This window comes from Zosterops lateralis, assembly GCF_965231275.1.
Source record: "Zosterops lateralis genome assembly, chromosome: 3".
Lineage (NCBI taxonomy): Eukaryota > Metazoa > Chordata > Aves > Passeriformes > Zosteropidae > Zosterops > Zosterops lateralis.
This window is the reverse complement of record NC_139764.1, coordinates 79,375,650-79,389,162: the sequence shown is the minus strand read 5'-3', so window position 1 is coordinate 79,389,162 and position 13,513 is coordinate 79,375,650.

Below are 13,513 nucleotides of genomic sequence, written 5' to 3'. Positions count from 1 at the left end.
TTTAAGCGTAACACATACATAATATATATATAAATCAATGAAACAGTAAGAATGCCTGTTACAATTTCTGTTAGTCAACATTCCATTGTCCAGATGTCACAGGTAAAATGCTGTACCTGGCCCAGTACATGTTGTTGGAGATGTTGAAGCACTGTGAGAGCATGTCCACATACACATGGTACCGTTAGGAGTTTCATCACTTCTCAAGTCAAATTAGGAAGAGACATATAAAAGTAGGTGCGTCACTTTTGCTTCATGGTAGGCCTGGAGTAGAATGAGACTTTAATTTTCCTACATCCCAGTGTTAACATTTTGACTGGTAGACCATGTCCTTTTTATTATAGTAAATCTAGCACAAGGTAAATAAAATATGCATGCCACAGTGCAGTATGTTCTCAGAAGATACTGTGGCTGTATTTCTGTTTCAAGAAGAGTAAAAAATACTCAAAATAAGCATCCAACCCTTTTCCAGTGTTTGTCCAAATAGTGCTATTTCTAAGAATTTTTCTATTTCTTCAGGAAAAAACCCAACACGACAACAAAATCAGAAAAGAAAAAACACACTCCACCCTACTGCAGAGGCCCAACTATTCACTTGTTTTTTAATCTCACAAGAACAAAGCTAATGTGAGTGTAATAGATTTCATAGGTGATTTAAAATACCAATGTTTTGAATATACAGACACTCTGGAGTGACTCAAATGATCTACATAAAGGCGTAAAAACTCACATTCCTTCTCTTCAAGCTATTCAAAATCAAGCAAATCTTCTTTGAAATATCTTGTTAAAATTAATTTCCTGAATTGGCTGGGGATGAGGAACATAAAATATTTCTAGATTCCAAAGCCTGCTTATCTGAAGAATAGTGTTATCTTTTCATCACTAATGAAAATGCCTATATTTAATATTGCACATAGTTTTAAAAATTTAGATGTGCGCATTTATTTCCATCTCAAATCTTTTAGAGGTATTTTGTGGAAGAATGTTTCAGATTTGGAAAATTTTAAATTTTTAGACTGTTTGGTTAACTGTCTCAGAAAAAAATTTTCTTGGCTTCATTTTAATTGCACTAACACTGAATTCAAAACTGAAGATTTTTGAATGCCAGAATTAAATCCCTATGACTTTATGGTATGATTTCTATATTAATGGTGGGAGTTCACTATCTTGCTAGGAATAATAGGATTTAGAAAAAGGCCCCAAACAGCACTTTTACTTATATTGCTGTATCAGATCTATGTTCCAGCAATAAGAGTAGAAAATCTGCAAGATTCCTTCCATTGTTTATAGAAAGAGGGTGAATTCTTTCAGCTCTGCCAATTACAGACAAAATTTCAAACAACTTCAGCACCTTTAGGATAATTTTAGAATAGTATTAGCAAGTGCACTTCCATTGTTTGCTTCCATGGTTATGTCTGGCAAAGGAATTTTAACCGTTTAGCAACAGACAAAGCGTGCTCAGAAATTTTCCTCTTTTAACTACTTCATCTCCTATACACAGGAGCTTTTTCTTTTCCATGTGTTAATTACCATAAATATTTTGGAGATTGTTCTACAAACTCTGTTTTGTCTTCCAAATCATTAGCAATGTTAAAAACAAACCTTCTGACAAAAATGTTGGCAGAAGCTCAAACACAAGTCCCAGTTTATCAGAAGCCCTTCCTTATGCAAAGGGAACTGCGTGGGGTCCTTTATGTGCAGTTCACTTGCCAAAACGTGAGGTTTAGTGCATGAGATTCCAGCTGTGCTTTGGTTTTTTTATGCACAAATCATTTAGACAAGACCAATTAAAAGTTAAAATCAGTTGAATCATCAGGGAAGTAGGATGAGGCAGTACTTTTTGAGGTAGAGAATTGCCCCTCTGCTTTAACTGTAGGCTGTAAGGACAAGGTAAAGGAATCATGGGCATTAGTGGAAATGATGCTTGGTTTGCTATTACTTGTGAAAGGCCTAGACAGCTTCAGCATGATTACAAAACACAAGGGCAAAAGAAATGGAATCATGGAATGGCCTGGGGTGGAAGGGACCTTTAAGATCATCTGGTTTCAGCCCTCTGCAATGGGCAGGGACACCTCCCACTAGAACAGGTTGCTCAAAGGCCCATCCAGCCTGGCCTTGAACACTTCCAGGATAGGATATCCACAGCTTCTCTGGGCAACCTGTTCCAATGCCTCACCACCTTCATAGTGAATAACTTCTTCCTAATATCTAATCTAAACCTGAAAGAGTTTAGTCTAAAGCCATTCTCCCTTGTCCCATCACTACGTGACCTTGTAAAAAGTCCCTCTCCATCTTCCTTGTAGGCCCGCTTAGGTACTGGAAGGCTGCTATAAGGTCTTCCTGAGCCTCCTCTTCTCCAGGCTGAACAATTCCAATTCTCTCAGCCTGTCTTCATAGTGCAAAGCCCAGGATGTGGTTGCCTGTCTCGTCTGCAAGTAGACTTTTACAGCTCATGTTGGGCTTCTTGTCGACCAAACCCCCAAATCTTTCTTTCCAGGACTACTCTCAAATCCACTCTCCACCCAGCCTGTATTTTGTGCTTAGGATTGTCCTGGCCCAAGTGCAGGACCTTGCACTTTGCCTTGTTGAATTTCAGGAGGTTCACATAGACCTATCTCTCAAGATTGTCCCTCTGGATGACATCCCTTCCCACCAGCATGTCAACCATACTACACAGCTTTGTGCCATTGGCAAACCTGCTGAGGGTGCACTTGATCCCACTGTTTATCATTTCACCAAGCTTAACATCTAAAAGAGAGCACTCAAGTAAGCACTCATAGTTCACACTTGGGCTGGATTTTAGTAAATGCTTTAGTTGCTTATAGAGATTTGTTTCAGGGGCAGAGTAACACTGTCCCATGAACTAGAGCATAAAGAAGAGTTTTTCTCTCCAACCACTTTTAAGATGATTCTTACCTCATGGTTACTCAGGTAGTAACAATCAATGTCCCATGAACTTATTCACTAATAGATCTGCTCACCTTGTCATCCAAAGAGTCTTTCTATACAGCTCTATAGAGGCCCTCAAAGGTCTGGAGACTATCTTTAGTACAGTGATTCTGCATACCATAAATTCTTAATATGAAACTAACAAGCATCTAATGAAGATTTCTGCAGAAATAACAATAATTTCCTATATCAAAATCCCAAAAGGATGCCATGTTTCTAACACAATATTTTGAAGATGAACTAACAAGGTCATTTTGAAGTTTGGCAATATTTTCCAATAGTGTTATGTCCTTTTATAAAGTTAAGATTATTTCTGCTGACCTTAATTTGTAAAAATGCACAATGTGGTTTTTTTTGTGCAAAAGAAAAGAAGTAACAGAGACTCTGTTTAAACAGCAGATTTTCTAGTTTCAAGTAGTCATGTACAAGATAATTCACCATTACTGTGGATTTGCAGTTACAGGGCAAGAATGACAGAGTTTCAGAAATAATGTGGCGTTGTTGCTTGTGCATAGCAATTAGTTGGTGGCCTAGTTCAGATGAGAGTTTCAGTGTCTTAAAAAATGTCCAAAGAATAGCTGTCCTAGTTAATATAATTGACTGCAAGGGACAGTTGAAGGCTACAGTTTATTTATTTGAGGAAACGTTATCCAAAAATTAAACAATTTTGGGCAATAAGCAATAATGAGAAATATGGTTAAATGAGAAATTCTAGAAGTCAACTGATAAAAACATTACTGCACAGAATTAGATATCTTATCTGGCAAATAATCAGTGTCTTCTTGCTTAAGTTTGTGAGCTGTTTCATTGATTCATATTTGTAAGAAGGGACTTCTTGAAGAAAAACATTACTCAAAATATGTTTAAGTGTTTACATAAAATAAATAAATATATAAATAAACATACCAGCACTTGTTAATCTATTCTACCATTGCTGCTTGTACAGTCCTCATAACTCTTGTAATGAATGCTCACACCATAGATTTCCCTTATGGCTTTACCCAGAACCTCTAAACCTCCACTAAAAAGAAAGTTTGTTGATTTTCAGCCAGTCCCACTTCTACACAGCCCATGCAGTCTGTGCTGTGACATGCCTCAAAAGGAAGGCATTGCTGAGGGAAATACAACAGTTACAATGACTCAGAGGCCTCTTTCCTAAGTGATGCTAAGCAAATTCAAGTAATCCATTGTGTATGTTTAATATTTGGATTGAGTATAATCTGCCATTTCATTACTCACTCATTTGCTATTGAAAGGACTTTTGAAACTGCATCTCACTCTGCCTCCCTCCCTGCAGCTGTAAGCATACAGTCAGACTTTCTTTTGCCAAGCTCTATTTGGCAAAGAAGACAAGTTTCATGAGTCAGAAAAGACAAGACTTTCTCAAAGTCCTGGTATCATCTACCTTTTCTGTATGGAAAAGTTCTTCTACAAACTTGCTCTGACTGAAGAAATGCTGCAGGTGACATTATATGTGGTAACTGACCTAATGGTAGAAGGGTATTACCCTTATTCCCTACGCAATGTGAGCTCCCTGTTCTCTGGAAGCCAGAGCTTGGTTTACTTCTGATGCCCGTGATCTGTGACCAAACCAAAGAACCTCTGTTACCCCAACAGTTTTAATGCTTGGTTGGCCAACACTAACCAGGCCTGCAGGAGATGGATACAATGGGCACATAGCTGTACTGTGGAGCACTAAGGCAATTTACTGCTGCACTACTCAGCTGCTTGTCATTTAAAAGCATAATGGTGGTCCTACTGTACTCTGCTAATTCCATGTGTTAGGAGCACTGGTCTGCAGAGAGGCAGTTACAAATTTATTGTGGCTGTCCATGAAGTGGTTGTCATATTCAAGCCCTGTATGCTGCAGCCTCACTACATGCTTGTTCCACCATAAATTTATCAGTGGGAATAGATCACAGCTGGTTGATGCTCTAGCAGAAACTGAAAAAAGCAAATAGAAAACCGAACATTAAGGGTTTTGACAAATACCTTCAAATAAATCTGCATGGAGGATGAGAAGGGGCAACAGTCTTCTAGCAATGCAGGCCTGTCCCAGAGCAAGTCCAGCCATTGTGGCACAATGAATGTGGGCTATGTTCCCAGAAACCACAGTGTGGCAGAGGTGCCATTGGCATAAGGTTTAGTATCCATTTATCCTTGGTAATGCAGACTGCAGGTGGTGGATTTGGACATGAGGAAAAAGAAACGAGATATGTGTGCTACTATTAGTGTATGTTAAAGAGAAATGTCAGTATTCTTTATCACATGAAATAGTGCTTCTCCATCATAAGGGGCCAAATCTTGCCTCATTAAACAGCCACCTAAAGGTGGTGGGCTTTTTTCTCCCTTTTGTTACTAGAATTAAAAATAAATAAATAAATAAAATTACTTGCCTCCAGTGCAAGAGTCCCCAATTTTTTTTCCACTGTGTGATGTAAAAACAGCATTAACTGGTGAAATACAAGCGGGCTGGAAAGGAGTTTTGCAGAAGGCAGGAGCTAATCGTCCCCACACAGTGCTTCCATAAAATAGGTAACTGAGTAGGCAGCATCTTTCTTTTGTTCTTGTAATTGACTATAGTCAGTTTCCTTGTAATGAAATTATACTACATACTTGATTTTACTTCTCTGATCATGCGTGCCTCAAAACTGAGTTAATTTGATTTCTTTCCTGCTAGAAATTATTTATTCCAACTGAGTCAGAATCCAGTGAGTGTTTTAGAGCCCGAAGGAATTGTTTGTTCTAAGAATTAGCTACGTGGGATGTGCAACAAATCCAGACTCAGACCCTTGAACAGATTGTTCAACTGAAAGGGGGAGGGTGACTTCCTTACATTACAAGACATTGATTTTAACTTCCCTTTAAAAGATAATTCAAATGGTATAACATGGTTGCTCTCAGGCCAGATGTTGGTATGTTCAGTTTTAGCTATAAGATCAGATACTATAGTTGAGTCAGGAAAAGAATCTGTGAGAAATGTAATCTCCCTCTCAGAAGAGCACCACTGTAATCACTGTGTCCTAACAAGCAGGACTGTGCCAAGGTGCACTGAGACTATGTTCAATTACACAAAGCATTTGCACAACATTTAATCTACAAACTCTTTTGTAAAGACCAAGTGAATAATCACGCTACCTACCTGGATACACGTAGTTGTGCTTTTTTACTTTCATTTTGCGAAACATTATGCTGAGTGCTGAGTACCCTGAATTTCCTTTGGTTTCTAGAATAAGTCTATGGCTTTTCTAGAACTGTGCCTTTAAATGATTTAGCAGCTTTCAAATACACATAGCTAGTGTATATATAAAGACATAGTCCCTTCCCCTCTGAGTTTTAAATCTGAGGTCCTTATCCAGCAAATAATTCTCTGCATATTATATTTTTATATGTGTGAGAGGTTCACATTAAACTTCCACTGGGAAATATTTACAGAAAGACCACACCTGCTGAGCTTCAGCCTTTTGGCAAGTGCACTATAGAGGCCTAATGGGAATTCATGGAGAAGAAAGGTTGCCTGCATTTAAAAAGGGTGTGAACCCTCCAAGCTCTGAAGCTATGTGCAAGTTTCTATTTAGATAACCTGAAAGCTCTGCCTATAAATTGTCAGGGAGATTTAATGAATAGTGCATGTGCAGTACATCAAACATTTGGCGTCTCGGCCACTATTTTCATATGCATGTGTGTTCATTACAGATGGCTGTATACAATAAGACATGTTTAAAGTTTAAAAAGACACATTATTTGAATGTATCTGAATGAAGAAACCAGTGACCCACTTTCTTTAATAGCTGGGAAGCACTTTTTGTGTTCCAGCAAGTATTTCTAAAGGGGTTTGTGAATCAAGCAGTCCTGAGACAGTTCATCCTAGAATATAATGTTTATGTTTAAAAGAAATAAAATGCAAGTTCTATCTCAGCCATGGCTTCAGTTTCTGATATTTTTTGCTTGGCCACATTTTTTCATGAACTCTACCATAATGTATTTTTAAGAAGCTATGCCATGTTTTAGAAACATACTGTATATGAAGAATATATCCTTTATCTTGTCTGTGGACTCCATGCTACAGCTGTAAATCTCACATTTCTTCTTTCGTACTTACTTCTGATGAGAGACAGTATGAAGACACCAATGGCTTTGGAATGGTATATATTATTTATTTATGTCCCAAATTTGTTAGCAGTTGTCTTAATAAAACTGAATGCTCTGCAGCTCTTGCCAGCCTTGTAGTAGCTCTCAGTCCCCTTTTCCTTCTCACTCCAAGCTCCTTAGTAGGTCTATTATTTCATTTGGTGTTAAGGTACAGCATGTCTCATTATTTTAACTCCTGAATCTTCTCCATTTCACCTAGAGATGGCATTCACATGAATTTGTAGCATGATGAGCCTTTCCTGTAGTCTCTAAAAATATTTTTTCTATCTCAAAATACTTTCTCTCAAATGACAATCCAGATTCCTGGATCCCATAGGTTTAATTCAAGATATATTAAAAAACTGTGCATGAAGTGAAGACTAAATCTGCCTTTATATTTAGCTTCTCTCTTCTTTTTTTACTTTTTTTTTTTTTTTTTTTAATCCCACTGGTAACTGAACCATGTGTTTTAGCAGCCTGCTCATTTCTGAAGAGCAGTGATCCTGTCTCCTGCAGAGGCTATTTCACTATGAACTCCCAACTTCCTCCTGCAAGATGCTGAGTGCTCTTCATCCAAGTCGTTAGCTACTGAGCTGCTGGACTAAGATCAGTGCATAACACTCTTCAGGATATAGCTTTGTTCCAAGAAGGATTGTTCATCAATAGCTCCTGTCAGAGAATGGGTCCTAAATAAAGGAAATAATCTTGTCTTTCTCTTTTGTTTGTCTAGCAGAAGAGAGACTATGAACCTAGACCGGAGGACTTTAAAATCAGCTCAACTTACAATATTCCATTTGCTTTGCTCTGTAATGATGTTAAGGTTATGATAAGCTGTATATTTCTGTGTAAAAGTTGAATTAATAGCAAAAATAAATTAATACCAAAAATAATCTAACACATTCTAATTTTGTTATTATTTCATCAAGCAAAAATGGACTGGGAATTTGGCCAGTATATTAGAAATATACTTAATAAATCCTACATTATTCTTGTGGCTCCTTTCCATATCAGCATATTTTGTGATTCTGTGAATCAAGCACTTAGAAGTATGTGGACTGCACAGCAAAACAATGAAATAATTGATTCATGTATGTGATTACTAGTGTACCAATTGAAAACAAACCTTTTCTTGGAAGGCAGGAAGGCAGTGCAACTTTGACTTAGGATTTACACAGTAATTTAGTCTGTGAACTGAGAGGAGAGTAGAAAGCTGTCTTAAACATACCAGGCACATGTTCTTTAGGAAAGGAGAAATTTTGGATCATCTAACTGGCACACATATATATACTAAATTTTAGTGTGAAAAAGGAGAGTAAATTTTAAATGTGGCAGTGATGCCATCCCAAGTCACCCACTTCTGTATCTATAGCTGTTGGTGGAGACAACACAGTAAAGCAGATCAGCAGCTCAATTTAAGTAAAATTAACTATTTTCAGTGGATTTTTGCTAACTGGAGTAATTATCTGTATGATGCATTCAGAGCTATATACCAACATGTAGAAGTGATGCAAAAAGGCTGGAGGGGTGGAATGCCAGCAATAACTTCATTTGGTAGTGGCACTATATACTTCTCCCTGAGGTAGCAGTGGAAACCTGCAAATTTGTTCTCAGTGTGAATGGAAAACATTTTACAAGTACTAAAAAGACCCATTCTAGGTAGATAAAGGAGCTTTGTAGTTGACTCTGAAAAGAACTTGACCTTCTGCCAGAGCCCCTGCCTGTAGATATGAGGAATCTTGCAATTACTGGCTGTTCCATTTGTCAGCAAATACATTGTTCTAAAGAATGTTATGAAGATAGGTTTCTTCAGTCTGTAAAGTGGTTGCATGAGAAAAGTGAGCCAGCCAAGAAGGGCTGTAATGAAAAGCAAAACCACTCAAAAAGCATCAAAGTTGTTAAGGGATAACACACTATTTTATAGATATGATTTTGTTTCTTAGGAGGTGACTTGCAGGTGCTTGCAAATACTATCTACCAAATACTCTGCAGTAGTTGCACTTGTCCTCTAATTAACTAATTTCATTCTTCAGTTTCAGTTTGTATGTGATTTCACATTTCCCAGGTGCTGGGGCAGATTCCCCTGCAGTCAGTCCATGGTGCAGATCATGGTGGGGCAGCTGCCCCTCAGTGGAAGTCTACTCCGTTGGAGCAGGTGGATCTCCATTGGTGGAGCAAATATATCCACTGTGGAGCAGACATCCTATGGAGGACCTCACTCTGGAGCAAGGGGATGCCTGAAGGAGGCTGTGACCCTGTGGGAAGCCTGTGCTGGAGCAGGCTTCTGGCAGGACCTGTAGCCTCATGGAGCAAGGAACACACACTGGAGCAGTTTTGCTGGCCCAATAAGGGGACCCACTCTGGGACAGCCTGTCCCTTAAAGGCTGAACCCTGGGGAAGGGACCCACACTGAAGAAGTTTGTGAAGAACTGCAGCCCATGGGGAGGATCCACATTGGAGAAGTTCATGAAGGACTGTCTCCTGTGGGAGGGACCCCATGCTGGAGCAGGAGAAGAACATGGGGAGTCCTTTCCTGAGAAGGAAGGTACTGGCAGAAGCATGTGAGGAGCTGACCAAAACTGCCATTCCTCATCCCCTTGTTCTGCTGGTGGTGAGCAGGTGCAGAATTCATAAATGAAGATGAGCCTAGGAAGATATAAGGGTAGAGGGAAGGTGGATTTTAGATTCGTTCTTATTTCTCTATATACTACCATGATTTGATTGAAAATACATTGAATTAATTTCCCTGGGCTGAGTCTGTTTTGCCCATGACAGTAAATGCTGAGTGATCTCACATTTCCTCATCTTTACCCAGGAGCCTTTAGTTGTATTTTCTCTCCAATGTCCAGGTGAGGAGGGGAGTGATAGAAAGACTTCTGTGGGCACATGGTGTCCAGCTAAACTCAACCCACCTCTGTCAGTAAAAAGACATTTTGTAAGTCCAATCTTTGGACATGTGACAAGATGGCATTTGTAATGTTATCCAGATAATCTGTAGTGATTTAAAATCTATTGTAGTTTCTGTATCACTAGTTTTATAATTTGATTAAAATCCAGCAGAGCATTAAGGATTAAATTTGTCTGAGGATGAATGATTTACAATTAGTTAAAAAAAATGAAGGTATTAAAGAATATGCTAGGTTAATTTATTTGACAAATGAGTGTAAAGCTACTTATACAAACATTTCAGAACAGAGCAGCACTTGGTAGGTAATAAATTTTGTCAAAGAAATTAAAAACTTAATTAGTTGAGAGCTGTAAAAACAATGCCAGGAGGTTCTATCAGGCTAAGTTCTATCTCACTGTGAATGCAGAGGTTGACTTCCACTGCACCCCAAGTTCTGCTGGGTCCCTCCAGCAGGTGACAGTCTGTAGGCCAAGGGATCCACTGATAGGGAAGATATGCTATACTTGGCAGTTAGGACACAGTATGGTGATATCCAGCCTGGAATTTGTACAATTAATTTGTATTACAATATCTGCTAATGCCAAGCTTTTAGTACTTTGCATTATAGTGTCAATAATACTACAGTAATGTTGACATCTAGCTTCCTGAAACACTACACGTTCTTAATTTGTTTATGGTAGCAACATTTGTTCTTTTACGGTAGTGTGGGAAACACCTAGTGGTGACTGATTTAAGCCACTCCCGGTCTGTTTGAATTTGGTTGTGACTTTGCTGTAATGTCAGGATCAACATCATTATTTGCACCACTGCAAATGTAAAGAAAGAAACTGTTCCAAAAAGTCTGACTGTGCACATTTATATCTGTTGGTGTTGTCACCTTAGGTTGTTGCATTAAATTATTGTGAAGTGTTCATATGTTCCATTACTTCACATAGATGTTAATTGTGTTCCATATATTTTGACAGTTCTAAGCATTTCAGTTAAACTTCTAAACTTTGGAGAAAAGGTATTGCTAGGCTTCTGGGCACACTGAAGTGGGAAGACAAAGAGACAATAACCTGTACAGCCAATAATGTTCAATCATTTCTAGCTTCCATTAAGGACAATGTACTTTTATTTGTTGACTTCTTCAGCATAGATGGTATTGCCCCTATATCTGGTGGTTTTTTATAAATATCTTCTTAGCAAATGGGCAAGACATGCAGATTATGGGAAAGGCAGTACAATTGGAAAGTGTATCAATGCTATAGCTGACAAATAAACAGACAATTATTTTACTATAGAAACCACACAGGCTGTCTCTGCACTGCTGCCAATGTCTCTCAGTCTCTGCAGACACGTGGTCTGAAGCCCTGCTTCTCTCTGTGGGCCTCAGGGCTTGGGGATGGTATCTGAAGCCCTGCTTCTCTCTGTGGGCCTCAGGGCTTGGGGATGGTATTTGTTATGACTCCCTAAAGAAGGTGACACTTCCTTTTGCAGTCACTGACTCTTGTGGGAACTGCATTTCCCTCAAGGAGCAGAAACACCTCTTTTGTTGAAAGACCAGTGCCCCACTAAGAACATACCTGGGGAAAAGAAAGCCACATAACTTCCCCTGAGAAATGTATATTTTCCCCTAATCTTTGCTTTATAATTCTCATTACTAAAAAAGATAATGATAGAGACCTCCTCTAATCAAAGGCTCATTATTAAAAGCAGACACAAAGTGAGGAAGACCAGACTGACTCCACCCTCCAAGACTGAGCGTTTGTCTAAACTTGCAAAAGCTCCCCATTGTACCAGAAAAGGTCACAGGGTGGTTTCTGGCCTCTCCCAGAACTATACCTCCTGTCCCTGGGAGTGATCAGGGGAATTAGCAATGAGCATTGTTTTGCTTGAGTTTTCTGAGTCCAGTCAGACCTACAGGTCTGGGTGCTCCTAAAATGTAATTGTATATATGCTTTTGAATGGTGTTAATAGTCCCTGTCCACATAATGTCCTAGTGGTCACAGTAGCTTCCAAGTAATTTGGAACCTTTTCCTCATGTCTCTTCTCAGCTTAGCATGGTTTGATGGCTTCATGATCTTTCACATCTTCCATGTCTCACAAGAGAGGAGGTGCATTTACATTAAAAGCCTGGAACAGATTTTGCTTCCATGAGTTTGTCCAAACCACTTTTGATTTATGTGAACTTTTAGAATCCACTACATTTAGGGAGATGCACCGGTTAATTATGTATGCATGCAAAAGTACTTCTTTTGTTCATTTTGCTTCTGTTATCTGCTTGTTTCATTTGGAGTTGCTTCTATTGAAAAAGACAGTGAAAAATCATACCCTACTTTCTATCTCCATTCTACACAGGATATTGTAAACTTTTTTCTTTTTCTTTTAGATCAGCTGTAATCTAGAATGAGTTTTCCATTTTGTCATATTGAACCTCTTTGATACTCTGCATCCTCTTTACTCCTATTCCCTTGATTTATTTTATAATTTGTGAGATGGATGAAGAAAACTACAGATCATATTCAAGTTGTGGGGACACCTTAAATTTATTTTATGATAGCATGGTACTATTTTGGGGGCTTTTTCTGTATTCTTTCCTAATAATTCCTAACTTTCTGTCTGCTTTGACAGCTGTTTAACCATGAGGTGGTATTTTCAGAGAAGTATCCATTTATATGGCATGATTTCAGGCCATAATGGTAATTATCTACTCTAGTTATACCTCTGTATATGTTAAGCTGAAATTTTTCTTCCCATACATATCACTTCATAGTAATCTCTACTCAATTTTATCTGCCATTTTATTACCCGGACATTCAGTGAGTATCAATCAATAACACATTTTTGCAGCTCTTCACATTGGCCACCGTTTTTAATTTATGTCAGTCACTAAGTATACCTGCGAATATTTTCTGTGGAACCTACTTTGTCCTGGAAGACCTTTCTTGGATTTGGCTTATGTAGGAAGAGCTTGAGACAAGAGAATGTACTGAAAGAACTCTTCAAGAAACTCATGCTCATGGGAGGAAACTGTTTCCCTTCCTTCTCCTTCCACACTGGGTTGTGGCTACTTTTAGAAAGAGAAGACCTCACAAGGCTCAAAGGAGGATGCGCAGGTACTAGTGGTACCTTTCTCATGTCTTCCCTACATAATTGGATGTCTTCTGCAGTTTGAGAGACCTAATACATCAGCCTTCATATGTCATCTCCATGAGCTTCAATTGCCAGTAAAGTTTATTATCTAACTTCAGAAAAATTCCCTAGGAAATCAAACCATTTTCCCAGATGCCTAGACTTGAGAATGCAGAATTCCATATTGATAGTAGGTAGCAAAAGCTAAAGGCTGAGGCTATATATTAAAATCTGCTCTCAGTAAATTAAAAGGGAAATTAGCTGTTTCCTTTAACAAATTAAAAAGGCAGTGGTTAGGTTTGAGAATGCTGCCCTCTTCCAGGTATGCACAAGGGTGCTGGCGTGCTTTCTTTCTCATCCAGCATCCAGGTTCCCTGATTCCTTACTTACTCTTTGCACCAGCCTTCTCAGTCC